At 52.6% G+C, this 27,774-nt stretch overlaps 18 non-coding genes across 18 annotated transcripts; 6 read left to right on the top strand and 12 right to left on the bottom strand.

Annotated features, from left to right (window-relative positions):
- Window positions 1–450: 450 nt before the first annotated feature.
- Window positions 451–522, bottom strand: TRNAR-CCU (transfer RNA arginine (anticodon CCU)). Its single transcript has one exon. It is a non-coding gene; the product is annotated as a tRNA-Arg (tRNA).
- A 2,029-nt stretch (window positions 523–2,551) lies between these two features.
- Window positions 2,552–2,622, top strand: TRNAG-GCC (transfer RNA glycine (anticodon GCC)). The gene has a single exon. It is a non-coding gene; the product is annotated as a tRNA-Gly (tRNA).
- A 2,156-nt stretch (window positions 2,623–4,778) lies between these two features.
- Window positions 4,779–4,849, top strand: TRNAG-GCC (transfer RNA glycine (anticodon GCC)). The gene has a single exon. It is a non-coding gene; the product is annotated as a tRNA-Gly (tRNA).
- Window positions 4,850–5,245: 396 nt separating this feature from the next.
- Window positions 5,246–5,319, bottom strand: TRNAN-GUU (transfer RNA asparagine (anticodon GUU)). Its single transcript has one exon. It is a non-coding gene; the product is annotated as a tRNA-Asn (tRNA).
- Window positions 5,320–7,025: 1,706 nt separating this feature from the next.
- Window positions 7,026–7,096, top strand: TRNAA-GGC (transfer RNA alanine (anticodon GGC)). The gene has a single exon. It is a non-coding gene; the product is annotated as a tRNA-Ala (tRNA).
- A 396-nt stretch (window positions 7,097–7,492) lies between these two features.
- On the bottom strand, window positions 7,493–7,566 carry TRNAN-GUU (transfer RNA asparagine (anticodon GUU)). The gene has a single exon. It is a non-coding gene; the product is annotated as a tRNA-Asn (tRNA).
- A 2,170-nt stretch (window positions 7,567–9,736) lies between these two features.
- On the bottom strand, window positions 9,737–9,810 carry TRNAN-GUU (transfer RNA asparagine (anticodon GUU)). Its single transcript has one exon. It is a non-coding gene; the product is annotated as a tRNA-Asn (tRNA).
- A 3,950-nt stretch (window positions 9,811–13,760) lies between these two features.
- Window positions 13,761–13,831, top strand: TRNAG-GCC (transfer RNA glycine (anticodon GCC)). Its single transcript has one exon. It is a non-coding gene; the product is annotated as a tRNA-Gly (tRNA).
- Window positions 13,832–13,902: 71 nt separating this feature from the next.
- Window positions 13,903–13,974, bottom strand: TRNAW-CCA (transfer RNA tryptophan (anticodon CCA)). The gene has a single exon. It is a non-coding gene; the product is annotated as a tRNA-Trp (tRNA).
- Window positions 13,975–16,004: 2,030 nt separating this feature from the next.
- Window positions 16,005–16,075, top strand: TRNAG-GCC (transfer RNA glycine (anticodon GCC)). Its single transcript has one exon. It is a non-coding gene; the product is annotated as a tRNA-Gly (tRNA).
- Window positions 16,076–18,393: 2,318 nt separating this feature from the next.
- On the bottom strand, window positions 18,394–18,465 carry TRNAW-CCA (transfer RNA tryptophan (anticodon CCA)). Its single transcript has one exon. It is a non-coding gene; the product is annotated as a tRNA-Trp (tRNA).
- Window positions 18,466–20,640: 2,175 nt separating this feature from the next.
- On the bottom strand, window positions 20,641–20,712 carry TRNAW-CCA (transfer RNA tryptophan (anticodon CCA)). The gene has a single exon. It is a non-coding gene; the product is annotated as a tRNA-Trp (tRNA).
- A 253-nt stretch (window positions 20,713–20,965) lies between these two features.
- Window positions 20,966–21,039, bottom strand: TRNAN-GUU (transfer RNA asparagine (anticodon GUU)). Its single transcript has one exon. It is a non-coding gene; the product is annotated as a tRNA-Asn (tRNA).
- A 4,092-nt stretch (window positions 21,040–25,131) lies between these two features.
- TRNAW-CCA (transfer RNA tryptophan (anticodon CCA)) lies at window positions 25,132–25,203 on the bottom strand. Its single transcript has one exon. It is a non-coding gene; the product is annotated as a tRNA-Trp (tRNA).
- A 253-nt stretch (window positions 25,204–25,456) lies between these two features.
- TRNAN-GUU (transfer RNA asparagine (anticodon GUU)) lies at window positions 25,457–25,530 on the bottom strand. Its single transcript has one exon. It is a non-coding gene; the product is annotated as a tRNA-Asn (tRNA).
- A 1,696-nt stretch (window positions 25,531–27,226) lies between these two features.
- Window positions 27,227–27,297, top strand: TRNAG-GCC (transfer RNA glycine (anticodon GCC)). Its single transcript has one exon. It is a non-coding gene; the product is annotated as a tRNA-Gly (tRNA).
- Window positions 27,298–27,368: 71 nt separating this feature from the next.
- TRNAW-CCA (transfer RNA tryptophan (anticodon CCA)) lies at window positions 27,369–27,440 on the bottom strand. Its single transcript has one exon. It is a non-coding gene; the product is annotated as a tRNA-Trp (tRNA).
- A 253-nt stretch (window positions 27,441–27,693) lies between these two features.
- Window positions 27,694–27,767, bottom strand: TRNAN-GUU (transfer RNA asparagine (anticodon GUU)). Its single transcript has one exon. It is a non-coding gene; the product is annotated as a tRNA-Asn (tRNA).
- Window positions 27,768–27,774: the final 7 nt, after the last annotated feature.

Here is a 27,774-nt window from a genome sequence, read left to right as displayed (position 1 = left end):
TTGTGAAACACAAGATTGCTGGTGGTCTGGAGGGTGCTTTCTGTCAGCCACTTCTCCCGGGAGCAGCCAGAGAGCAGGCTGATGTCGTGCTCTGTCAAACACAACACTGGCCCCAAACCACTGTCCTTAGCAAAAGCAGAAACATTCATAGTTTCAGTCTCCTGCATCTGATTCCTGCCATCAGCATGTGAACGTTTGGCAGTCCAAGGCTTGCCATGCAAACTTTGTTCATAGGTGTCCCATGCGAATGCATGGGCCTCATCACTACTGTCTACGGCAGGGCTCTCTGCTCAGCCTATGTAAGTGAAGCATTGGTGGTTCAGTGGTAGAATTCTCTCCTGCCACGCGGGAGGCCCGGGTTTGATTCCCGGCCAATGCAAAGCGCCCTTCTTTTGGCTTTGCTTTAGAAGTCAGAGATATAGACTTGGTGGGGAAAAAAATGTCAAAGAGTGACCCCGACGTGATTTGAACACGCAACCTTCTGATCAGGAGTCAGACGCGCTACTGTTGCGCCACGAGGTCCCTGTGCATGCAGTTCTCAGCCCGGATCAAGAAATGCTTCTGTGCCTTTTATTGGCCCTCAGTACGCCTGTGGTTAAAGTAGAAGGCTTGGTGGCCCGTTTCCAGTCCTATTGGTGGAAATGACTAGAGGTGAAGAGATGAGAGAAGATAGAAATGTTGAGATAGAGCATGTCACGCAGGCAAAGCGAGAGCTCTAAGAGCAAAGCCAGACAGCTGTGTTTTAATTCAGGACTTGATGTAGGCAAAAGCATACGTCCCTGGGTGGGCTTGAACCACCAACCTTTCGGTTAACAGCCGAACGCACCAACCGATTGCGCCACAGAGACCAACCACCGCAGTGAGCGTGTTGGGACTCAATATATGTTGTTACCTTTGTGCTCCTGCCTGCAGCTCTAAGGTCCTGGCATAAGACAGGTAGGCTTAGACTCCATTGTGACATGTCTTACTTCTCTTAGAAGAAGGTTCTGAGTTGCCAGGCAGCTTATCTTCTGCTGGGCACACTTTCCTTTGCAGGCTTTCAGGTTGTGAATCCAGCACTGCTTAGGTGTCCATGTCAGACATGAGCAGCTCATTGAGCCCCACTGTGTGTTTTTTGTGGAGATACAACTCTCAGACTAGAGGGAGCAGGCGGGAAGTGGGTGAGACTCACACAGGGTGCGTGGGGCAGTTAAAGGATGTTATCTAATAGTGTAATCGAGGAGTTGGGTTTTTTGTGCACTACACTTTAACCAGCGATTCTTTCTAAAAGGAAATTCCAGGGCAGTACCCGCAATGAGTGGCATCCCCACACCCGAAGTTGCATTGTGGTAGCTGTTCCCTGAGCCCCTAGCCCCTGTCCCCATGTCGCCCTTTCTCCTCGTGTAACTCACCTCAGGTTCGGTGGCTCTGATACTTGCTGCTTCTGCGCGATCATCCCCATGATCTGGGCCTTTGTACGAAATGTCATGTAAGATGACTTTATTCAGCACGGCGTTTGTCATTTGCTTGGTTGTCCTGTCACTGTTGGATGTTTTCTTGCGCAGACTACTGTCTAATGGTGGGAAGGCCACGAGACACGTGACTTTTCTCTTTCCTTGTTAGCATAGTTTCCTGCCACTGTCTTGGTGTGCTGCCAGCCTGTGAGACACGTGTCTTGCCCATCTCAGCTCCACTGTGGCATGTTAGATATGTCTTTGAGCAGAGTCCCGGTCCCAGAGCTGCTGCCTTCTCTGCACTCTGGCTTGTAAGTCTGCAGGCAAAGGCCCTCCCTGGCCCCTCAGCCAGATAGATACATTTACCTGCAGGGCTCAGCTTTGGTGAAAGATATTGGCGAGAGAGAGGAAAAGGGACGGCCCGTGGTGCACCCCCTATTTTGCATAGAACCACAGCCTCCTGGGAGGGGAGAGACATGAGGGTTCTCAGGGAAAGCCCTCCCAGGAGTGTTGAAGGGCAGGACGTGAAACACAGCAATCCCGGAATGGCCTGGTCTAAGATGCCTGTGCAATAGGCCTGGCCCTAGGCTTCCGGGGCTCTTCCTCGGCAGAGGCCCCAGTGGTATGAGCCCGACCAGGGCTGTGCCCGACCAGGGCTGTAGGGCGCATTGGGAGCGCGTTAGGGACGCGAAAGAGGGCGCAGGGCGCAGAACTCTGCCCGTTTCTCCCCAGGATTTTGGGGAGGACAGGGAATCTGGCCAGGTCAGTGACTAGGCTTTCCCAGAAGGAAAGTCCAGTGACAGTGGCATGTTGTGAAACACAAGATTGCTGGTGGTCTGGAGGGTGCTTTCTGTCAGCCACTTCTCCCGGGAGCAGCCAGAGAGCAGGCTGATGTCGTGCTCTGTCAAGCACAACACTGGCCCCAAACCACTGTCCTTAGCAAAAGCCGAAACATTCATAGTTTCAGTCTCCTGCATCTGATTCCTGCCATCAGCATGTGAACGTTTGGCAGTCCAAGGCTTGCCATGCAAACTTTGTTCATAGGTGTCCCATGCGAATGCATGGGCCTCATCACTACTGTCTACGGCAGGGCTCTCTGCTCAGCCTATGTAAGTGAAGCATTGGTGGTTCAGTGGTAGAATTCTCGCCTGCCACGCGGGAGGCCCGGGTTCGATTCCCGGCCAATGCAAAGCGCCCTTCTTTTGGCTTTGCTTTAGAAGTCAGAGATATAGACTTGGTGGGGAAAAAAATGTCAAAGAGTGACCCTGACGTGATTTGAACACGCAACCTTCTGATCTGGAGTCAGACGCGCTACCGTTGCGCCACGAGGTCCCTGTGCATGCAGTTCTTAGCCCCGGATCAAGAAATGCTTCTGTGCCTTTTATTGGCCCTCAGTACGCCTGTGGTTAAAGTAGAAGGCTTGGTGGCCCGTTTCCAGTCCTATTGGTGGAAATGACTAGAGGTGAAGAGATGAGAGAAGATAGAAATGTTGAGATAGAGCATGTCACGCAGGCAAAGCGAGAGCTCTAAGAGCAAAGCCTGACAGCTGTGTTTTAATTCAGGACTTGATGTAGGCAAAAGCATACGTCCCTGGGTGGGCTTGAACCACCAACCTTTCGGTTAACAGCCGAACGCGCTAACGGATTGCGCCACAGAGACCAACGACCGCAGTGAGCGTGTTGGGACTCAATATATGTTTTTACCTTTGTGCTCCTGCCTGCAGCTCTAAGGTCCTGGCATAAGACAGGTAGGCTTAGACTCCATTGTGACATGTCTTACTTCTCTTAGAAGAAGGTTCTGAGTTGCCAGGCAGCTTATCTTCTGCCGGGCACACTTTCCTTTGCAGGCTTTCAGGTTGTGAATCCAGCACTGCTTAGGTGTCCATGTCAGACATGAGCAGCTCATTGAGCCCCACTGTGTGTTTTTTGTGGAGATACAACTCTCAGACTAGAGGGAGCAGGCGGGAAGTGGGTGAGACTCACACAGGGTGGGTGGGGCAGTTAAAGGATGTTATCTAATAGTGTAATCGAGGAGTTGGGTTTTTTGTGCACTACACTTTAACCAGCGATTCTTTCTAAAAGGAAATCCCAGGGCAGTACCCGCAATGAGTGGCATCCCCACACCCGAGGTTGCATTGTGGTAGCTGTTCCCTGAGCCCCTAGCCCCTGTCCCCATGTCGCCCTTTCTCCTCGTGTAACTCACCTCAGGTTCGGTGGCTCTGATACTTGCTGCTTCTGCGCGATCATCCCCATGATCTGGGCCTTTGTACGAAATGTCATGTAAGATAACTTTATTCAGCACAGCGTTTGTCATTTGCTTGGTTGTCCTGTCACTGTTGGATGTTTTCTTGCGCAGACTACTGTCTAATGGTGGGAAGGCCACGAGACACATGACTTTTCTCTTTCCTTGTTAGCATAGTTTCCTGCCACTGTCTTGTTGTGCTGCCTGCCTGTGAGACACGTGTCTTGCCCATCTCAGCTCCACTGTGGCATGTTAGATATGTCTTTGAGCAGAGTCCCGGTCCCAGAGCTGCTGCCTTCTCTGCACTCTGGCTTGTAAGACTGCAGGCAAAGGCCCTCCCTGGCCCCTCAGCCAGAAAGATACATTTACCTGCAGGGCTCAGCTTTGGTGAAAGATATTGGCGAGAGAGAGGAAAGGGACGGCCCGTGGTGCACCCCCTATTTTGCATAGAACCACAGCCTCCTGGGAGGGCAGAGACATGAGGGTTCTCAGGGAAAGCCCTCCCAGGAGTGTTGAAGGGCAGGACGTGAAACACAGCAATCCCGGAATGGCCTGGTCTAAGATGCCTGTGCAATAGGCCTGGCCCTAGGCTTCCGGGGCTCTTCCTCGGCAGAGGCCCCAGTGGTATGAGCCCGACCAGGGCTGTAGGGCGCGTTGGGAGCGCGTTAGGGACGCGAAAGAGGGCGCAGGGCGCAGAACTCTGCCCGTTTCTCCCCAGGATTTTGGGGAGGACAGGGAATCTGGCCAGGTCAGTGACTAGGCTTTCCCAGAAGGAAAGTCCAGTGACAGTGGCATGTTGTGAAACACAAGATTGCTGGTGGTCTGGAGGGTGCTTTCTGTCAGCCACTTCTCCCGGGAGCAGCCAGAGAGCAGGCTGATGTCGTGCTCTGTCAAGCACAACACTGGCCCCAAACCACTGTCCTTAGCAAAAGCAGAAACATTCATAGTTTCAGTCTCCTGCATCTGATTCCTGCCATCAGCATGTGAACGTTTGGCAGTCCAAGGCTTGCCATGCAAACTTTGTTCATAGGTGTCCCATGCGAATGCATGGGCCTCATCACTACTGTCTACGGCAGGGCTCTCTGCTCAGCCTATGTAAGTGAAGCATTGGTGGTTCAGTGGTAGAATTCTCGCCTGCCACGCGGGAGGCCCGGGTTCGATTCCCGGCCAATGCACAGCGCCCTTCTTTTGGCTTTGCTTTAGAAGTCAGAGATATAGACTTGGTGGGGAAAAAAATGTCAAAGAGTGACCCCGACGTGATTTGAACACGCAACCTTCTGATCTGGAGTCAGACGCGCTACAGTTGCGCCACGAGGTCCCTGTGCATGCAGTTCTCAGCCCTGGATCAAGAAATGCTTCTGTGCCTTTTATTGGCCCTCAGTACGCCTGTGGTTAAAGTAGAAGGCTTGGTGGCCCGTTTCCAGTCCTATTGGTGGAAATGACTAGAGGTGAAGAGATGAGAGAAGATAGAAATGTTGAGATAGAGCATGTCACGCAGGCAAAGCGAGAGCTCTAAGAGCAAAGCCAGACAGCTGTGTTTTAATTCAGGACTTGATGTAGGCAAAAGCATACGTCCCTGGGTGGGCTTGAACCACCAACCTTTCGGTTAACAGCCGAATGCGCTAACCGATTGCGCCACAGAGACCAACCACCGGAGTAAGCGTGTTGGGACTCAATATATGTTTTTACCTTTGTGCTCCTGCCTGCAGCTCTAAGGTCCTGGCATAAGACAGGTAGGCTTAGACTCCATTGTGACATGTCTTACTTCTCTTAGAAGAAGGTTCTGAGTTGCCAGGCAGCTTATCTTCTGCCGGGCACACTTTCCTTTGCAGGCTTTCAGGTTGTGAATCCAGCACTGCTTAGGTGTCCATGTCAGACATGAGCAGCTCATTGAGCCCCACTGTGTGTTTTTTGTGGAGATACAACTCTCAGACTAGAGGGAGCAGGCGGGAAGTGGGTGAGACTCACACAGGGTGGGTGGGGCAGTTAAAGGATGTTATCTAATAGTGTAATCGAGGAGTTGGGTTTTTTGTGCACTACACTTTAACCAGCGATTCTTTCTAAAAGGAAATCCCAGGGCAGTACCCGCAATGAGTGGCATCCCCACACCCGAGGTTGCATTGTGGTAGCTGTTCCCTGAGCCCATAGCCCCTGTCCCCATGTCGCCCTTTCTCCTCGTGTAACTCACCCCAGGTTCGGTGGCTCTGATACTTGCTGCTTCTGCTGCGCGATCATCCCCATGATCTGGGCCTTTGTACGAAATGTCATGTAAGATGACTTTATTCAGCACGGCGTTTGTCATTTGCTTGGTTGTCCTGTCACTGTTGGATGTTTTCTTGTGCAGACTACTGTCTAATGGTGGGAAGGCCACGAGACACGTGACTTTTCTCTTTCCTTGTTAGCATAGTTTCCTGCCACTGTCTTGGTGTGCTGCCAGCCTGTGAGACACATGTCTTGCCCATCTCAGGTCCACTGTGGCTTGTTAGATATGTCTTTGAGCAGAGTCCCGGTCCCAGAGCTGCTGCCTTCTCTGCACTCTGGCTTGTAAGACTGCAGGCAAAGGCCCTCCCTGGCCCCTCAGCCAGATAGATACATTTACCTGCAGGGCTCAGTTTTGGTGAAAGATATTGGCGAGAGAGAGGAAAGGGGACGGCCCGTGGTGCACCCCCTATTTTGCATAGAACCACAGCCTCCTGGGAGGGCAGAGACATGAGGGTTCTCAGGGAAAGCCCTCCCAGGAGTGTTGAAGGGCAGGACGTGAAACACAGCAATCCCGGAATGGCCTGGTCTAAGATGCCTGTGCAATAGGCCTGGCCCTAGGCTTCCGGGGCTCTTCCTCGGCAGAGGCCCCAGTGGTATGAGCCCGACCAGGGCTGTGCCCGACCAGGGCTGTAGGGCGCGTTGGGAGCGCGTTAGGGACGCGAAAGAGGGCGCAGGGCGCAGAACTCTGCCCGTTTCTCCCCAGGATTTTGGGGAGGACAGGGAATCTGGCCAGGTCAGTGACTAGGCTTTCCCAGAAGGAAAGTCCAGTGACAGTGGCATGTTGTGAAACACAAGATTGCTGGTGGTCTGGAGGGTGCTTTCTGTCAGCCACTTCTCCCGGGAGCAGCCAGAGAGCAGGCTGATGTCGTGCTCTGTCAAGCACAACACTGGCCCCAAACCACTGTCCTTAGCAAAAGCAGAAACATTCATAGTTTCAGTCTCCTGCATCTGATTCCTGCCATCAGCATGTGAACGTTTGGCAGTCCAAGGCTTGCCATGCAAACTTTGTTCATAGGTGTCCCATGCGAATGCATGGGCCTCATCACTACTGTCTACGGCAGGGCTCTCTGCTCAGCCTATGTAAGTGAAGCATTGGTGGTTCAGTGGTAGAATTCTTGCCTGGCACGCGGGAGCCCCGGGTACGATTCCCGGCCAATGCAAAGCGCCCTTCTTTTGGCTTTGCTTTAGAAGTCAGAGATATAGACTTGGTGGGGAAAAAAATGTCAAAGAGTGACCCCGACGTGATTTGAACACGCAACCTTCTGATTTGGAGTCAGACGCGCTACCGTTTCGCCACGAGGTCCCTGTGCATGCCGTTCTCAACCCCGGATCAAGAAATGCTTCTGTGCCTTTTATTGGCCCTCAGTACGCCTGTGGTTAAAGTAGAAGGCTTGGTGGCCCGTTTCCAGTCCTATTGGTGGAAATGACTAGAGGTGAAGAGATGAGAGAAGATAGAAATGTTGAGATAGAGCATGTCACGCAGGCAAAGCGAGAGCTCTAAGAGCAAAGCCAGACAGCTGTGTTTTAATTCAGGACTTGATGTAGGCAAAAGCATACGTCCCTGGGTGGGCTTGAACCACCAACCTTTCGGTTAACAGCCGAACGCGCTAACCGATTGCGCCACAGAGACCAACCACCGCAGTGAGCGTGTTGGGACTCAATATATGTTTTTACCTCTGTGCTCCTGCCTGCAGCTCTAAGGTCCTGGCATAAGACAGGTAGGCTTAGACTCCATTGTGACATGTCTTACTTCTCTTAGAAGAAGGTTCTGAGTTGCCAGGCAGCTTATCTTCTGCTGGGCACACTTTCCTTTGCAGGCTTTCAGGTTGTGAATCCAGCACTGCTTAGGTGTCCATGTCAGACATGAGCAGCTCATTGAGCCCCACTGTGTGTTTTTTGTGGAGATACAACTCTCAGACTAGAGGGAGCAGGCGGGAAGTGGGTGAGAGTCACACAGGGTGGGTGGGGCAGTTAAAGGATGTTATCTAATAGTGTAATCGAGGAGTTGGGTTTTTTGTGCACTACACTTTAACCAGCGATTCTTTCTAAAAGGAAATCCCAGGGCAGTACCCGCAATGAGTGGCATCACCACACCCGAGGTTGCATTGTGGTAGCTGTTCCCTGAGCCCCTAGCCCCTGTCCCCATGTCGCCCTTTCTCCTCGTGTAACTCACCTCAGGTTCGGTGGCTCTGATACTTGCTGCTTCTGCGCGATCATCCCCATGATCTGGGCCTTTGTACGAAATGTCATGTAAGATTACTTTATTCAGCACGGCGTTTGTCATTTGCTTGGTTGTCCTGTCACTGTTGGATGTTTTCTTGCGCAGACTACTGTCTAATGGTGGGAAGGCCATGAGACATGTGACTTTTCTCTTTCCTTGTTAGCATAGTTTCCTGCCACTGTTTTGGTGTGCTGCCAGCCTGTGAGACACGTGTCTTGCCCATCTCAGCTCCACTGTGGCATGTTAGATATGTCTTTGAGCAGAGTCCCGGTCCCAGAGCTGCTGCCTTCTCTGCACTCTGGCTTGTAAGACTGCAGGCAAAGGCCCTCCCTGGCCCCTCAGCCAGATAGATACATTTACCTGCAGGGCTCAGCTTTGGTGAAAGATATTGGCGAGAGAGAGGAAAGGGGACGGCCCGTGGTGCACCCCCTATTTTGCATAGAACCACAGCCTCCTGGCAGGGGAGAGACATGAGGGTTCTCAGGGAAAGCCCTCCGAGGAGTGTTGAAGGGCAGGACGTGAAACACAGCAATCCCGGAATGGCCTGGTCTAAGATGCCTGTGCAATAGGCCTGGCCCTAGGCTTCCGGGGCTCTTCCTCGGCAGAGGCCCCAGTGGTATGAGCCCGACCAGGGCTGTGCCCGACCAGGGCTGTAGGGCGCGTTGGGAGCGCGTTAGGGACGCGAAAGAGGGCGCAGGGCGCAGAACTCTGCCCGTTTCTCCCCAGGATTTTGGGGAGGACAGGGAATCTGGCCAGGTCAGTGACTAGGCTTTCCCAGAAGGAAAGTCCAGTGACAGTGGCATGTTGTGAAACACAAGATTGCTGGTGGTCTGGAGGGTGCTTTCTGTCAGCCACTTCTCCCGGGAGCAGCCAGAGAGCAGGCTGATGTCGTGCTCTGTCAAGCACAACACTGGCCCCAAACCACTGTCCTTAGCAAAAGCAGAAACATTAATAGTTTCAGTCTCCTGCATCTGATTCCTGCCATCAGCATGTGAACGTTTGGCAGTCCAAGGCTTGCCATGCAAACTTTGTTCATAGGTGTCCCATGCGAATGCATGGGCCTCATCACTACTGTCTACGGCAGGGCTCTCTGCTCAGCCTATGTAAGTGAAGCATTGGTGGTTCAGTGGTAGAATTCTCGCCTGCCACGCGGGAGGCCTGGGTTCGATTCCCGGCCAATGCAAAGCGCCCTTCTTTTGGCTTTGCTTTAGAAGTCAGAGATATAGACTTGGTGGGGAAAAAAATGTCAAAGAGTGACCCCGACGTGATTTGAGCACGCAACCTTCTGATCTGGAGTCAGACGCGCTACCGTTGCGCCACGAGGTCCCTGTGCATGCAGTTCTCAGCCCCGGATCAAGAAATGCTTCTGTGCCTTTTATTGGCCCTCAGTACGCCTGTGGTTAAAGTAGAAGGCTTGGTGTCCCGTTTCCAGTCCTATTGGTGGAAATGACTAGAGGTGAAGAGATGAGAGAAGATAGAAATGTTGAGATAGAGCATGTCACGCAGGCAAAGCGAGAGCTCTAAGAGCAAAGCCAGACAGCTGTGTTTTAATTCAGAACTTGATGTAGGCAAAAGCATACGTCCCTGGGTGGGCTTGAACCACCAACCTTTCGGTTAACAGCCGAACGCGCTAACCGATTGCGCCACAGAGACCAACCACCGCAGTGAGCGTGTTGGGACTCAATATATGTTTTTACCTTTGTGCTCCTGCCTGCAGCTCTAAGGTCCTGGCATAAGACAGGTAGGCTTAGACTCCATTGTGACATGTCTTACTTCTCTTAGAAGAAGGTTCTGAGTTGCCAGGCAGCTTATCTTCTGCCGGGCACACTTTCCTTTGCAGGCTTTCAGGTTGTGAATCCAGCACTGCTTAGGTGTCCATGTCAGACATGAGCAGCTCATTGAGCCCCACTGTGTGTTTTTTGTGGAGATACAACTCTCAGACTAGAGGGAGCAGGCGGGAAGTGGGTGAGACTCACACAGGGTGGGTGGGGCAGTTAAAGGATGTTATCTAATAGTGTAATCGAGGAGTTGGGTTTTTTGTGCACTACACTTTAACCAGCGATTCTTTCTAAAAGGAAATCCCAGGGCAGTACCCGCAATGAGTGGCATCCCCACACCCGAGGTTGCATTGTGGTAGCTGTTCCCTGAGCCCCTAGCCCCTGTCCCCATGTGGCCCTTTCTCCTCGTGTAACTCACCTCAGGTTCGGTGGCTCTGATACTTGCTGCTTCTGCGTGATCATCCCCATGATCTGGGCCTTTCTACGAAATGTCATGTAAGATGACTTTATTCAGCACAGCGTTTGTCATTTGCTTGGTTGTCCTGTCACTGTTGGATGTTTTCTTGCGCAGACTACTGTCTAATGGTGGGAAGGCCACGAGACACGTGACTTTTCTCTTTCCTTGTTAGCATAGTTTCCTGCCACTGTCTTGTTGTGCTGCCTGCCTGTGAGACACGTGTCTTGCCCATCTCAGCTCCACTGTGGCATGTTAGATATGTCTTTGAACAGAGTCCCGGTCCCAGAGCTGCTGCCTTCTCTGCACTCTGGCTTGTAAGACTGCAGGCAAAGGCCCTCCCTGGCCCCTCAGCCAGATAGATACATTTACCTGCAGGGCTCAGCTTTGGTGAAAGATATTGGCGAGAGAGAGGAAAGGGGACGGCCCGTGGTGCACCCCCTATTTTGCATAGAACCACAGCCTCCTGGGAGGGCAGAGACATGAGGGTTCTCAGGGAAAGCCCTCCCAGGAGTGTTGAAGGGCAGGACGTGAAACACAGCAATCCCGGAATGGCCTGGTCTAAGATGCCTGTGCAATAGGCCTGGCCCTAGGCTTCCGGGGCTCTTCCTCGGCAGAGGCCCCAGTGGTATGAGCCCGACCAGGGCTGTGCCCGACCAGGGCTGTAGGGCGCGTTGGGAGCGCGTTAGGGACGCGAAAGAGGGAGCAGGGCGCAGAACTCTGCCCGTTTCTCCCCAGGATTTTGGGGAGGACAGGGAATCTGGCCAGGTCAGTGACTAGGCTTTCCCAGAAGGAAAGTCCAGTGACAGTGGCATGTTGTGAAACACAAGATTGCTGGTGGTCTGGAGGGTGCTTTCTGTCAGCCACTTCTCCCGGGAGCAGCCAGAGAGCAGGCTGATGTTGTGCTCTGTCAAGCACAACACTGGCCCCAAACCACTGTCCTTAGCAAAAGCAGAAACATTCATAGTTTCAGTCTCCTGCATCTGATTCCTGCCATCAGCATGTGAACGTTTGGCAGTCCAAGGCTTGCCATGCAAACTTTGTTCATAGGTGTCCCATGCGAATGCATGGGCCTCATCACTACTGTCTACGGCAGGGCTCTCTGCTCAGCCTATGTAAGTGAAGCATTGGTGGTTCAGTGGTACAATTCTCGCCTGCCACGCGGGAGGCCCGGGTTCGATTCCCAGCCAATGCAAAGCACCCTTCTTTTGGCTTTGCTTTAGAAGTCAGAGATATAGACTTGGTGGGGAAAAAAATGTCAAAGAGTGACCCAGACGTGATTTGAACACGCAACCTTCTGATCTGGAGTCAGACGCGCTACCGTTGCGCCACGAGGTCCCTGTGCATGCAGTTCTCAGCCCCGGATCAAGAAATGCTTCTGTGTCTTTTATTGGCCCTCAGTACGCCTGTGGTTAAAGTAGAAGGCTTGGTGGCCCGTTTCCAGTCCTATTGGTGGAAATGACTAGAGGTGAAGAGATGAGAGAAGATAGAAATGTTGAGATAGAGCATGTCACGCAGGCAAAGCGAGAGCTCTAAGAGCAAAGCCAGACAGCTGTGTTTTAATTCAGGACTTGATGTAGGCAAAAGCATACGTCCCTGGGTGGGCTTGAACCACCAACCTTTCGGTTAACAGCCTAACGCGCTAACCGATTGCGCCACAGAGACCAACCACCGCAGTCAGCGTGTTGGGACTCAATATATGTTTTTACCTTTGTGCTCCTGCCTGCAGCTCTAAGGTCCTGGCATAAGACAGGTAGGCTTAGACTCCATTGTGACATGTCTTACTTCTCTTAGAAGAAGGTTCTGAGTTGCCAGGCAGCTTATCTTCTGCCGGGCACACTTTCCTTTGCAGGCTTTCAGGTTGTGAATCCAGCACTGCTTAGGTGTCCATGTCAGACATGAGCAGCTCATTGAGCCCCACTGTGTGTTTTTTGTGGAGATACAACTCTCAGACTAGAGGGAGCAGGCGGGAAGTGGGTGAGACTCACACATGGTGGGTGGGGCAGTTAAAGGATGTTATCTAATAGTGTAATCGAGGAGTTGGGTTTTTTGTGCACTACACTTTAACCAGCGATTCTTTCTAAAAGGAAATCCCAGGGCAGTACCCGCAATGAGTGGCATCCCCACACCCGAGGTTGCATTGTGGTAGCTGTTCCCTGAGCCCATAGCCCCTGTCCCCATGTCGCCCTTTCTCCTCGTGTAACTCACCCCAGGTTCGGTGGCTCTGATACTTGCTGCTTCTGCTGCGCGATCATCCCCCTGATCTGGGCCTTTGTACGAAATGTCATGTAAGATGACTTTATTCAGCACGGCGTTTGTCATTTGCTTGGTTGTCCTGTCACTGTTGGATGTTTTCTTGCCCAGACTACTGTCTAATGGTGGGAAGGCCACGAGACACGTGACATTTCTCTTTCCTTGTTAGCATAGTTTCCTGCCACTGTCTTGGTGTGCTGCCAGCCTGTGAGAAACGTGTCTTGCCCATCTCAGCTCCACTGTGGCATGTTAGATATGTCTTTGAGCAGAGTCCCGGTCCCAGAGCTGCTGCCTTCTCTGCACTCTGGCTTGTAAGACTGCAGGCAAAGGCCCTCCCTGGCCCCTCAGCCAGATAGATACATTTACCTGCAGGGCTCAGCTTTGGTGAAAGATATTGGCGAGAGAGAGGAAAGGGGACGGCCCGTGGCGCACCCCCTATTTTGCATAGAACCACAGCCTCCTGGGAGGGCAGAGACATGAGGGTTCTCAGGGAAAGTCCTCCCAGGAGTGTTGAAGGGCAGGACGTGAAACACAGCAATCCCGGAATGGCCTGGTCTAAGATGCCTGTGCAATAGGCCTGGCCCTAGGCTTCCGGGGCTCTTCCTCAGCAGAGGCCCCAGTGGTATGAGCCCGACCAGGGCTGTGCCCGACCAGGGCTGTAGGGCGCGTTGGGAGCGCGTTAGGGACGCGAAAGAGGGCGCAGGGCGCAGAACTCTGCCCGTTTCTCCCCAGGATTTTGGGGAGAACAGGGAATCTGGCCAGGTCAGTGACTAGGCTTTCCCAGAAGGAAAGTCCAGTGACAGTGGCATGTTGTGAAACACAAGATTGCTGGTGGTCTGGAGGGTGCTTTCTGTCAGCCACTTCTCCCGGGAGCAGCCAGAGAGCAGGCTGATGTCGTGCTCTGTCAAGCACAACACTGGCCCCAAACCACTGTCCTTAGCAAAAGCAGAAACATTCATAGTTTCAGTCTCCTGCATCTGATTCCTGCCATCAGCATGTGAACGTTTGGCAGTCCAAGGCTTGCCATGCAAACTTTGTTCATAGGTGTCCCATGCGAATGCATGGGCCTCATCACTACTGTCTACGGCAGGGCTCTCTGCTCAACCTATGTAAGTGAAGCATTGGTGGTTCAGTGGTAGAATTCTCGCCTGCCACGCGGGAGGCCCGGGTTCGATTCCCGGCCAATGCACAGCGCCCTTCTTTTGGCTTTGCTTTAGAAGTCAGAGATATTGACTTGGTGGGGAAAAAAATGTCAAAGAGTGACCCCGACGTGATTTGAACACGCAACCTTCTGATCTGGAGTCAGACGCGCTACCGTTGCGCCACGAGGTCCCTGTACATGCAGTTCTCAGCCCCGGATCAAGAAATGCTTCTGTGCCTTTTATTGGCCCTCAGTACGCCTGTGGTTAAAGTAGAAGGCTTGGTGGCCCGTTTCCAGTCCTATTGGTGGAAATGACTAGAGGTGAAGAGATGAGAGAAGATAGAAATGTTGAGATAGAGCATGTCACGCAGGCAAAGCGAGAGCTCTAAGAGCAAAGCCAGACAGCTGTGTTTTAATTCAGGACTTGATGTAGGCAAAAGCATACATCCCTGGGTGGGCTTGAACCACCAACCTTTCGGTTAACAGCCGAACGCGCTAACCAATTGCGCCACAGAGACCAACCACCGCAGTGAGCGTGTTGGGACTCAATATATGTTTTTACCTTTGTGCTCCTGCCTGCAGCTCTAAGGTCCTGGCATAAGACAGGTAGGCTTAGACTCCATTGTGACATGTCTTACTTCTCTTAGAAGAAGGTTCTGAGTTGCCAGGCAGCTTATCTTCTGCTGGGCACACTTTCCTTTGCAGGCTTTCAGGTTGTGAATCCAGCACTGCTTAGGTGTCCATGTCAGACATGAGCAGCTCATTGAGCCCCACTGTGTGTTTTTTGTGGAGATACAACTCTCAGACTAGAGGGAGCAGGCGGGAAGTGGGTGAGACTCACACAGGGTGGGTGGGGCAGTTAAAGGATGTTTTCTAATAGTGTAATCGAGGAGTTGGGTTTTTTGTGCACTACACTTTAACCAGCGATTCTTTCTAAAAGGAAATCCCAGGGCAGTACCCGCAATGAGTGGCATCCCCACACCCGAGGTTGCATTGTGGTAGCTGTTCCCTGAGCCCCTAGCCCCTGTCCCCATGTCGCCCTTTCTCCTCGTGTAACTCACCTCAGGTTCGGTGGCTCTGATACTTGCTGCTTCTGCGCGATCATCCCCATGATCTGGGCCTTTGTACGAAATGTCATGTAAGATGACTTTATTCAGCACGGCGTTTGTCATTTGCTTGGTTGTCCTGTCACTGTTGGATGTTTTCTTGCGCAGACTACTGTCTAATGGTGGGAAGGCCACGAGACACGTGACTTTTCTCTTTCCTTGTTAGCATAGTTTCCTGCCACTGTCTTGGTGTGCTGCCAGCCTGTGAGACACGTGTCTTGCCCATCTCAGCTCCACTGTGGCATGTTAGATATGTCTTTGAGCAGAGTCCCGGTCCCAGAGCTGCTGCCTTCTCTGCACTCTGGCTTGTAAGACTGCAGGCAAAGGCCCTCCCTGGCCCCTCAGCCAGATAGATACATTTACCTGCAGGGCTCAGCTTTGGTGAAAGATATTGGCGAGAGAGAGGAAAGGGGACGGCCCGTGGTGCACCCCCTATTTTGCATAGAACCACAGCCTCCTGGGAGGGGAGAGACATGAGGGTTCTCAGGGAAAGCCCTCCCAGGGGTGTTGAAGTGCAGGACGTGAAACACAGCAATCCCGGAATGGCCTGGTCTAAGATGCCTGTGCAATAGGCCTGGCCCTAGGCTTCCGGGGCTCTTCCTCGGCAGAGGCCCCAGTGGTATGAGCCCGACCAGGGCTGTGCCCGACCAGGGCTGTAGGGCGCATTGGGAGCGCGTTAGGGACGCGAAAGAGGGCGCAGGGCGCAGAACTCTGCCCGTTTCTCCCCAGGATTTTGGGGAGGACAGGGAATCTGGCCAGGTCAGTGACTAGGCTTTCCCAGAAGGAAAGTCCAGTGACAGTGGCATGTTGTGAAACACAAGATTGCTGGTGGTCTGGAGGGTGCTTTCTGTCAGCCACTTCTCCCGGGAGCAGCCAGAGAGCAGGCTGATGTCGTGCTCTGTCAAGCACAACACTGGCCCCAAACCACTGTCCTTAGCAAAAGCAGAAACATTCATAGTTTCAGTCTCCTGCATCTGATTCCTGCCATCAGCATGTGAACGTTTGGCAGTCCAAGGCTTGCCATGCAAACTTTGTTCATAGGTGTCCCATGCGAATGCATGGGCCTCATCACTACTGTCTACGGCAGGGCTCTCTGCTCAGCCTATGTAAGTGAAGCATTGGTGGTTCAGTGGTAGAATTCTCGCCTGCCACGCGGGAGGCCCGGGTTCGATTCCCGGCCAATGCAAAGCGCCCTTCTTTTGGCTTTGCTTTAGAAGTCAGAGATATAGACTTGGTGGGCAAAAAAATGTCAAAGAGGGACCCCGACATGATTTGAACACGCAACCTTCTGATCTGGAGTCAGACGCGCTACCGTTGCGCCACGAGGTCCCTGTGCATGCAGTTCTCAGCCCCGGATCAAGAAATGCTTCTGTGCCTTTTATTGGCCCTCAGTACGCCTGTGGTTAAAGTAGAAGGCTTGGTGTCCCGTTTCCAGTCCTATTGGTGGAAATGACTAGAGGTGAAGAGATGAGAGAAGATAGAAATGTTGAGATAGAGCATGTCACGCAGGCAAAGCGAGAGCTCTAAGAGCAAAGCCAGACAGCTGTGTTTTAATTCAGGACTTGATGTAGGCAAAAGCATACGTCCCTGGGTGGGCTTGAACCACCAACCTTTCAGTTAACAGCCGAACGTGCTAACCGATTACGCCACAGAGACCAACCACAGCAGTGAGCGTGTTGGGACTCAATATATGTTTTTACCTTTGTGCTCCTGCCTGCAGCTCTAAGGTCCTGGCATAAGACAGGTAGGCTTAGACTCCATTGTGACATGTCTTACTTCTCTTAGAAGAAGGTTCTGAGTTGCCAGGCAGCTTATGTTCTGCCGGGCACACTTTCCTTTGCAGGCTTTCAGGTTGTGAATCCAGCACTGCTTAGGTGTCCATGTCAGACATGAGCAGCTCATTGAGCCCCACTGTGTGTTTTTTGTGGAGATACAACTCTCAGACTAGAGGGAGCAGGCGGGAAGTGGGTGAGACTCACACAGGGTGGGTGGGGCAGTTAAAGGATGTTATCTAATAGTGTAATCGAGGAGTTGGGTTGTTTGTGCACTACACTTTAACCAGCGATTCTTTCTAAAAGGAAATCCCAGGGCAGTACCCGCAATGAGTGGCATCCCCACACCCGAGGTTGCATTGTGGTAGCTGTTCCCTGAGCCCATAGCCCCTGTCCCCATGTCGCCCTTTCTCCTCGTGTAACTCACCCCAGGTTCGGTGGCTCTGATACTTGCTGCTTCTGCTGCGCGATCATCCCCATGATCTGGGCCTTTGTACGAAATGTCATGTAAGATGACTTTATTCAGCACGGCGTTTGTCATTTGCTTGGTTGTCCTGTCACTGTTGGATGTTTTCTTGCCCAGACTACTGTCTAATGGTGGGAAGGCCACGAGACACGTGACATTTCTCTTTCCTTGTTAGCATAGTTTCCTGCCACTGTCTTGGTGTGCTGCCAGCCTGTGAGAAACGTGTCTTGCCCATCTCAGCTCCACTGTGGCATGTTAGATATGTCTTTGAGCAGAGTCCCGGTCCCAGAGCTGCTGCCTTCTCTGCTCTCTGGCTTGTAAGACTGCAGGCAAAGGCCCTCCCTGGCCCCTCAGCCAGATAGATACATTTACCTGCAGGGCTCAGCTTTGGTGAAAGATATTGGCGAGAGAGAGGAAAGGGGACGGCCCGTGGCGCACCCCCTATTTTGCATAGAACCACAGCCTCCTGGGAGGGCAGAGACATGAGGGTTCTCAGGGAAAGTCCTCCCAGGAGTGTTGAAGGGCAGGACGTGAAACACAGCAATCCCGGAATGGCCTGGTCTAAGATGCCTGTGCAATAGGCCTGGCCCTAGGCTTCCGGGGCTCTTCCTCGGCAGAGGCCCCAGTGGTATGAGCCCGACCAGGGCTGTGCCCGACCAGGGCTGTAGGGCGCGTTGGGAGCGCGTTAGGGACGCGAAAGAGGGCGCAGGGCGCAGAACTCTGCCCGTTTCTCCCCAGGATTTTGGGGAGGACAGGGAATCTGGCCAGGTCAGTGACTAGGCTTTCCCAGAAGGAAAGTCCAGTGACAGTGGCATGTTGTGAAACACAAGATTGCTGGTGGTCTGGAGGGTGCTTTCTGTCAGCCACTTCTCCCGGGAGCAGCCAGAGAGCAGGCTGATGTTGTGCTCTGTCAAGCACAACACTGGCCCCAAACCACTGTCCTTAGCAAAAGCAGAAACATTCATAGTTTCAGTCTCCTGCATCTGATTCCTGCCATCAGCATGTGAACGTTTGGCAGTCCAAGGCTTGCCATGCAAACTTTGTTCATAGGTGTCCCATGCGAATGCATGGGCCTCATCACTACTGTCTACGGCAGGGCTCTCTGCTCAGCCTATGTAAGTGAAGCATTGGTCGTTCAGTGGTAGAATTCTTGCCTGCCACGCGGGAGGCCCGGGTTCGATTCCCGGCCAATGCAAAGCGCCCTTCTTTTGGACTTGCTTTAGAAGTCAGAGATATAGACTTGGTGGGGAAAAAAATTTCAAAGAGTGACCCCGACGTGATTTGAACACGCAACCTTCTGATCTGGAGTCAGACGCGCTACCGTTGCGCCACGAGGTCCCTGTGCATGCAGTTCTCAGCCCCGGATCAAGAAATGCTTCTGTGCCTTTTATTGGCCCGCAGTACGCCTGTGGTTAAAGTAGAAGGCTTGGTGGCCCGTTTCCAGTCCTATTGGTGCAAATGACTAGAGGTGAAGAGATGAGAGAAGATAGAAATGTTGAGATAGAGCATGTCACGCAGGCAAAGCGAGAGCTCTAAGAGCAAGGCCAGACAGCTGTGTTTTAATTCAGGACTTGATGTAGGCAAAAGCATACGTCCCTGGGTGGGCTTGAACCACCAACCTTTCGGTTAACAGCCGAACACGCTAACCGATTGCGCCACAGAGACCAACCACCGCAGTGAGCGTGTTGGGACTCAATATATGTTTTTACCTTTGTGCTCCTGCCTGCAGCTCTAAGGTCCTGGCATAAGACAGGTAGGCTTAGACTCCATTGTGACATGTCTTACTTCTCTTAGAAGAAGGTTCTGAGTTGCCAGGCAGCTTATCTTCTGCCGGGCACACTTTCCTTTGCAGGCTTTCAGGTTGTGCATCCAGCACTGCTTAGGTGTCCATGTCAGACATGAGCAGCTCATTGAGCCCCACTGTGTGTTTTTTGTGGAGATACAACTCTCAGACTAGAGGGAGCAGGCGGGAAGTGGGTGAGACTCACACAGGGCGGGTGGGGCAGTTAAAGGATGTTATCTAATAGTGTAATCGAGGAGTTGGGGTTTTTGTGCACTACACTTTAACCAGCGATTCTTTCTAAAAGGAAATCCCAGGGCAGTACCCGCAATGAGTGGCATCCCCACACCCGAGGTTGCATTGTGGTAGCTGTTCCCTGAGCCCATAGCCCCTGTCCCCATGTCGCCCTTTCTCCTCGTGTAACTCACCCCAGATTCGGTGGCTCTGATACTTGCTGCTTCTGCTGCGCGATCATCCCCATGATCTGGGCCTTTGTACGAAATGTCATGTAAGATGACTTTATTCAGCACGGCGTTTGTCATTTGCTTGGTTGTCCTGTCACTGTTGGACGTTTTCTTGCGCAGACTACTGTCTAATGGTGGGAAGGCCACGAGACACGTGACTTTTCTCTTTCCTTGTTAGCATAGTTTCCTGCCACTGTCTTGGTGTGCTGCCAGCCTGTGAGACACGTGTCTTGCCCATCTCAGCTCCACTGTGGCATGTTAGATATGTCTTTGAGCAGAGTCCCGGTCCCAGAGCTGCTGCCTTCTCTGCACTCTGGCTTGTAAGACTGCAGGCAAAGGCCCTCCCTGGCCCCTCAGCCAGATAGATACATTTACCTGCAGGGCTCAGTTTTGGTGAAAGATATTGGCGAGAGAGAGGAAAGGGGACGGCCCGTGGTGCACCCCCTATTTTGCATAGAACCACAGCCTCCTGGGAGGGCAGAGACATGAGGGTTCTCAGGGAAAGCCCTCCCAGGAGTGTTGAAGGGCAGGACGTGAAACACAGCAATCCCGGAATGGCCTGGTCTAAGATGCCTGTGCAATAGGCCTGGCCCTAGGCTTCCGGGGCTCTTCCTCGGCAGAGGCCCCAGTGGTATGAGCCCAACCAGGGCTGTGCCCGACCAGGGCTGTAGGGCGCGTTGGGAGCGCGTTAGGGACGCGAAAGAGGGCGCAGGGCGCAGAACTCTGCCCGTTTCTCCCCAGGATTTTGGGGAGGACAGGGAATCTGGCCAGGTCAGTGACTAGGCTTTCCCAGAAGGAAAGTCCAGTGACAGTGGCATGTTGTGAAACACAAGATTGCTGGTGGTCTGGAGGGTGCTTTCTGTCAGCCACTTCTCCCGGGAGCAGCCAGAGAGCAGGCTGATGTCGTGCTCTGTCAAGCACAACACTGGCCCCAAACCACTGTCCTTAGCAAAAGCAGAAACATTCATAGTTTCACTCTCCTGCATCTGATTCCTGCCATCAGCATGTGAACGTTTGGCAGTCCAAGGCTTGCCATGCAAACTTTGTTCATAGGTGTCCCATGCGAATGCATGGGCCTCATCACTACTGTCTACGGCAGGGTTCTCTGCTCAGCCTATGTAAGAGAAGCATTGGTGGTTCAGTGGTAGAATTCTCTCCTGCCACCCGAGAGGCCTGGGTTCGATTCCCGGCCAATGCAAAGCGCCCTTCTTTTGGCTTTGCTTTAGAAGTCAGAGATATAGACTTGGTGGGGAAAAAAATGTCAAAGAGTGACCCCGACGTGATTTGAACACGCAACCTTCTGATCTGGAGTCAGACGCGCTACCGTTGCGCCACGAGGTCCCTGTGCATGCAGTTCTCAGCCCCGGATCAAGAAATGCTTCTGTGCCTTTTATTGGCCCTCAGTACGCCTGTGGTTAAAGTAGAAGGCTTGGTGGCCCGTTTCCAGTCCTATTGGTGGAAATGACTAGAGGTGAAGAGATGAGAGAAGATAGAAATGTTGAGATAGAGCATGTCACGCAGGCAAAGCGAGAGCTCTAAGAGCAAAGCCAGACAGCTGTGTTTTAATTCAGGACATGATGTAGGCAAAAGCATACGTCCCTGGGTGGGCTTGAACCACCAACCTTTCGGTTAACAGCCGAACGCGCTAACCGATTGCGCCACAGAGACCAACCACCGCACAGAGCGTGTTGGGACTCAATATATGTTTTTACCTTTGTGCTCCTGCCTGCAGCTCTAAGGTCCTGGCATAAGACAGGTAGGCTTAGACTCCATTGTGACATGTCTTACTTCTCTTAGAAGAAGGTTCTGAGTTGCCAGGCAGCTTATCTTCTGCCGGGCACACTTTCCTTTGCAGGCTTTCAGGTTGTGAATCCAGCACTGCTTAGGTGTTCATGTCAGACATGAGCAGCTCATTGAGCCCCACTGTGTGTTTTTTGTGGAGATACAACTCTCAGACTAGAGGGAGCAGGCGGGAAGTGGGTGAGACTCACACAGGGTGGGTGGGGCAGTTAAAGGATGTTATCTAATAGTGTAATCGAGGAGTTGGGTTTTTTGTGCACTACACTTTAACCAGCGATTCTTTCTAAAAGGAAATCCCAGGGCAGTACCCGCAATGAGTGGCATCCCCACACCCGAGGTTGCATTGTGGTAGCTGTTCCCTGAGACCCTAGCCCCTGTCCCCATGTCGCCCTTTCTCCTCGTGTAACTCACCTCAGGTTCGGTGGCTCTGATACTTGCTGCTTCTGCGTGATCATCCCCATGATCTGGGCCTTTGTACGAAATGTCATGTAAGATGACTTTATTCAGCACAGCGTTTGTCATTTGCTTGGTTGTCCTGTCACTGTTGGATGTTTTCTTGCGCAGACTACTGTCTAATGGTGGGAAGGCCACGAGACACGTGACTTTTCTCTTTCCTTGTTAGCATAGTTTCCTGCCACTGTCTTGTTCTGCTGCCTGCCTGTGAGACACGTGTCTTGCCCATCTCAGCTCCACTGTGGCATGTTAGATATGTCTTTGAGCAGAGTCCCGGTCCCAGAGCTGCTGCCTTCTCTGCACTCTGGCTTGTAAGACTGCAGGCAAAGGCCCTCCCTGGCCCCTCAGCCAGATAGATACATTTACCTGCAGGGCTCAGCTTTGGTGAAAGATATTGGCGAGAGAGAGGAAAGGGGACGGCCCGTGGTGCACCCCCTATTTTGCATAGAACCACAGCCTCCTGGGAGGGCAGAGACATGAGGGTTCTCAGGGAAAGCCCTCCCAGGAGTGTTGAAGGGCAGGACGTGAAACACAGCAATCCCGGAATGGCCTGGTCTAAGATGCCTGTGCAATAGGCCTGGCCCTAGGCTTCCGGGGCTCTTCCTCGGCAGAGGCCCCAGTGGTATGAGCCCGACCAGGGCTGTGCCCGACCAGGGCTGTAGGGCGCGTTGGGAGCGCGTTAGGGACGCGAAAGAGGGAGCAGGGCGCAGAACTCTGCCCGTTTCTCCCCAGGATTTTGGGGAGGACAGGGAATCTGGCCAGGTCAGTGACTAGGCTTTCCCAGAAGGAAAGTCCAGTGACAGTGGCATGTTGTGAAACACAAGATTGCTGGTGGTCTGGAGGGTGCTTTCTGTCAGCCACTTCTCCCGGGAGCAGTCAGAGAGCAGGCTGATGTCGTGCTCTGTCAAGCACAACACTGGCCCCAAACCACTGTCCTTAGCAAAAGCAGAAACATTCATAGTTTCAGTCTCCTGCATCTGATTCCTGCCATCAGCATGTGAACGTTTGGCAGTCCAAGGCTTGCCATGCAAACTTTGTTCATAGGTGTCCCATGCAAATGCATGGGCCTCATCACTACTGTCTACGGCAGGGCTCTCTGCTCAGCCTATGTAAGTGAAGCATTGGTGGTTCAGTGGTAGAATTCTTGCCTGCCACGCGGGAGGCCCGGGTTCGATTCCCGGCCAATGCAAAGCGCCCTTCTTTTGGCTTTGCTTTAGAAGTCAGAGATATAGACTTGGTGGGGAAAAAAATGTCAAAGAGTGACCCCGACGTGATTTGAACACGCAACCTTCTGATCTGGAGTCAGACGCGCTACCGTTGCGCCACGATGTCCCTGTGCATGCAGTTCTCAGCCCCGGATCAAGAAATGCTTCTGTGGCTTTTATTGGCCCTCAGTACGCCTGTGGTTAAAGTAGAAGGCTTGGTGGCCCGTTTCCAGTCCTATTGGTGGAAATGACTAGAGGTGAAGAGATGAGAGAAGATAGAAATGTTGAGATAGAGCATGTCACGCAGGCAAAGCGAGAGCTCTAAGAGCAAAGCCAGACAGCTGTGTTTTAATTCAGGACTTGATGTAGGCAAAAGCATACGTCCCTGGGTGGGCTTGAACCACCAACCTTTCGGTTAACAGCTGAACCCGCTAACCGATTGCGCCACAGAGACCAACCACCGCAGTGAGCGTGTTGGGACTCAATATATGTTTTTACCTTTGTGCTCCTGCCTGCAGCTCTAAGGTCCTGGCATAAGACAGGTAGGCTTAGACTCCATTGTGACATGTCTTACTTCTCTTAGAAGAAGGTTCTGAGTTGCCAGGCAGCTTATCTTCTGCCGGGCACACTTTCCTTTGCAGGCTTTCAGGTTGTGAATCCAGCACTGCTTAGGTGTCCATGTCAGACATGAGCAGCTGATTGAGCCCCACTGTGTGTTTTTTGTGGGGATACAACTCTCAGACTAGAGGGAGCAGGCGGGAAGTGGGTGAGACTCACACAGGGTGGGTGGGGCAGTTAAAGGATGTTATCTAATAGTGTAATCGAGGAGTTGGGTTTTTTGTGCACTACACTTTAACCAGCGATTCTTTCTAAAAGGAAATCCCAGGGCAGTACCCGCAATGAGTGGCATCCCCACACCCGAGGTTGCATTGTGGTAGCTGTTCCCTGAGCCCATAGCCCCTGTCCCCATGTCGCCCTTTCTCCTCGTGTAACTCACCCCAGGTTCGGTGGCTCTGATACTTGCTGCTTCTGCTGCGCGATCATCCCCATGATCTGGGCCTTTGTACGAAATGTCATGTAAGATGACTTTATTCAGCACGGCGTTTGTCATTTGCTTGGTTGTCCTGTCACTGTTGGATGTTTTCTTGCGCAGACTACTGTCTAATGGTGGGAAGGCCACGAGACACGTGACTTTTCTCTTTCCTTGTTAGCACAGTTTCCTGCCACTGTCTTGGTGTGCTGCCAGCCTGTGAGACACGTGTCTTGCCCATCTCAGCTCCACTGTGGCATGTTAGATATGTCTTTGAGCAGAGTCCTGGTCCCAGAGCTGCTGCCTTCTCTGCACTCTGGCTTGTAAGACTGCAGGCAAAGGCCCTCCCTGGCCCCTCAGCCAGTTAGATACATTTACCTGCAGGGCTCAGCTTTGGTGAAAGATATTGGCGAGAGAGAGGAAAGGGGACGGCCCGTGGTGCACCCCCTATTTTGCATAGAACCACAGCCTCCTGGGAGGGCAGAGACATGAGGGTTCTCAGGGAAAGCCCTCCCAGGAGTGTTGAAGGGCAGGACGTGAAACACAGCAATCCCGGAATGGCCTGGTCTAAGATGCCTGTGCAATAGGCCTGGCCCTAGGCTTCCGGGGCTCTTCCTCGGCAGAGGCCCCAGTGGTATGAGCCCGACCAGGGCTGTGCCCGACCAGGGCTGTAGGGCGCGTTGGGAGCGCGTTAGGGACGCGAAAGAGGGCGCAGGGCGCAGAACTCTGCCTGTTTCTCCCCAGGATTTTGGGGAGGACAGGGAATCTGGCCAGGTCAGTGACTAGGCTTTCCCAGAAGGAAAGTCCAGTGACAGTGGCATGTTGTGAAACACAAGATTGCTGGTGGTCTGGAGGGTGCTTTCTGTCAGCCACTTCTCCCGGGAGCAGCCAGAGAGCAGGCTGATGTCGTGCTCTGTCAAGCACAACACTGGCCCCAAACCACTGTCCTTAGCAAAAGCAGAAACATTCATAGTTTCAGTCTCCTGCATCTGATTTCTGCCATCAGCATGTGAACGTTTGGCAGTCCAAGGCTTGCCATGCAAACTTTGTTCATAGGTGTCCCATGCGAATGCATGGGCCTCATCACTACTGTCTACGGCAGGGCTCTCTGCTCAGCCTATGTAAGTGAAGCATTGGTGGTTCAGTGGTAGAATTCTCGCCTGCCACGAGGGTTGCCCGGGATCGATTCCCGGCCAATGCAAAGCACCCTTCTTTTGGCTTTGCTTTAGAAGTCAGAGATATAGACTTGGTGGGGAAAAAAATTTCAAAGAGTGACCCCGACGTGATTTGAACACGCAACCTTCTGATCTGGAGTCAGACGCGCTACCGTTGCGCCACGAGGTCCCTGTGCATGCAGTTCTCAGCCCCGGATCAAGAAATGCTTCTGTGCCTTTTATTGGCCCTCAGTACGCCTGTGGTTAAAGTAGAAGGCTTGGTGGCCCGTTTCCAGTCCTATTGGTGGAAATGACTAGAGGTGAAGAGATGAGAGAAGATAGAAATGTTGAGATAGAGCATGTCACGCAGGCAAAGCGAGAGCTCTAAGAGCAAAGCCAGACAGCTGTGTTTTAATTCAGGACTTGATGTAGGCAAAAGCATACGTCCCTGGGTGGGCTTGAACCACCAACCTTTCGGTTAACAGCCGAACGCGCTAACCGATTGCGCCACAGAGACCAACCACCGCAGTGAGCGTGTTGGGACTCAATATATGTTTTTACCTTTGTGCTCCTGCCTGCAGCTCTAAGGTCCTGGCATAAGACAGGTAGGCTTAGACTCCATTGTGACATGTCTTACTTCTCTTAGAAGAAGGTTCTGAGTTGCCAGGCAGCTTATCTTCTGCCGGGCACACTTTCCTTTGCAGGCTTTCAGGTTGTGAATCCAGCACTGCTTAGGTGTCCATGTCAGACATGAGCAGCTCATTGAGCCCCACTGTGTGTTTTTTGTGGAGATACAACTCTCAGACTAGAGGGAGCAGGCGGGAAGTGGGTGAGACTCACACAGGGTGGGTGGGGCAGTTAAAGGATGTTATCTAATAGTGTAATCGAGGAGTTGGGTTTTTTGTGCACTACACTTTAACCAGCGATTCTTTCTAAAAGGAAATCCCAGGGCAGTACCCGCAATGAGTGGCATCCCCACACCCGAGGTTGCATTGTGGTAGCTGTTCCCTGAGCCCCTAGCCCCTGTCCCCATGTCGCCCTTTCTCCTCGTGTAACTCACCTCAGGTTCGGTGGCTCTGATACTTGCTGCTTCTGCGCGATCATCCCCATGATCTGGGCCTTTGTACGAAATGTCATGTAAGATGACTTTATTCAGCACGGCGTTTGTCATTTGCTTGGTTGTCCTGTCACTGTTGGATGTTTTCTTGCGCAGACTACTGTCTAATGGTGGGAAGGCCACGAGACACGTGACTTTTCTCTTTCCTTGTTAGCATAGTTTCCTGCCACTGTCTTGGTGTGCTGCCAGCCTGTGAGACACCTGTCTTGCCCATCTCAGCTCCACTGTGGCATGTTAGATATGTCTTTGAGCAGAGTCCCGGTCCCAGAGCTGCTGCCTTCTCTGCACTCTGGCTTGTAAGACTGCAGGCAAAGGCCCTCCCTGGCCCCTCAGCCAGATAGATACATTTACCTGCAGGGCTCAGCTTTGGTGAGAGATATTGGCGAGAGAGAGGAAAGGGGACGGCCCGTGGTGCACCCCCTATTTTGCATAGAACCACAGCCTCCTGGGAGGGGAGAGACATGAGGGTTCTCAGGGAAAGCCCTCCCAGGAGTGTTGAAGGGCAGGACGTGAAACACAGCAATCCCAGAATGGCCTGGTCTAAGATGCCTGTGCAATAGGCCTGGCCCTAGGCTTCCGGGGCTCTTCCTCGGCAGAGGCCCCAGTGGTATGAGCCCGACCAGGGCTGTGCCCGACCAGGGCTGTAGGGCGCGTTGGGAGCGCGTTAGGGACGCGAAAGAGAGCGCAGAACTCTGCCCGTTTCTCCCCAGGATTTTGGGGAGGAGAGGGAATCTGGCCAGGTCAGTGACTAGGCTTTCCCAGAAGGAAAGTCCAGTGACAGTGGCATGTTGTGAAACACAAGATTGCTGGTGGTCTGGAGGGTGCTTTCTGTCAGCCACTTCTCACGGGAGCAGCCAGAGAGCAGGCTGATGTCGTGCTCTGTCAAGCACAACACTGGCCCCAAACCACTGTCCTTAGCAAAAGCAGAAACATTCATAGTTTCAGTCTCCTGCATCTGATTCCTGCCATCAGCATGTGAACGTTTGGCAGTCCAAGGCTTGCCATGCAAACTTTGTTCATAGGTGTCCCATGCGAATGCATGGGCCTCATCACTACTGTCTATGGCAGGGCTCTCTGCTCAACCTATGTAAGTGAAGCATTGGTGGTTCAGTGGTAGAATTCTCGCCTGCCACGCGGGAGGCCCGGGTTCGATTCCCGGCCAATGCAAAGCGCCCTTCTTTTGGCTTTGCTTTAGAAGTCAGAGATATAGACTTGGTGGGGAAAAAAATGTCAAAGAGTGACCCCGACGTGATTTGAACACGCAACCTTCTGATCTGGAGTCAGACGCGCTACCGTTGCGCCACGAGGTCCCTGTGCATGCAGTTCTCAGCCCCGGATCAAGAAATGCTTCTGTGCCTTTTATTGGCCCTCAGTACGCCTGTGGTTAAAGTAGAAGGCTTGGTGGCCCGTTTCCAGTCCTATTGGTGGAAATGACTAGAGGTGAAGAGATGAGAGAAGATAGAAATGTTGAGATAGAGCATGTCACGCAGGCAAAGCGAGAGCTCTAAGAGCAAAGCCAGACAGCTGTGTTTTAATTCAGGACTTGATGTAGGCAAAAGCATACGTCCCTGGGTGGGCTTGAACCACCAACCTTTCGGTTAACAGCCGAACGCGCTAACCGATTGCGCCACAGAGACCAACCAC

This window comes from Pleurodeles waltl, chromosome 4_1, assembly GCF_031143425.1.
Source record: "Pleurodeles waltl isolate 20211129_DDA chromosome 4_1, aPleWal1.hap1.20221129, whole genome shotgun sequence".
Lineage (NCBI taxonomy): Eukaryota > Metazoa > Chordata > Amphibia > Caudata > Salamandridae > Pleurodeles > Pleurodeles waltl.
Note: the sequence above shows the minus strand (reverse complement) of the source record. Positions and strands in the feature narration are given on the sequence as shown.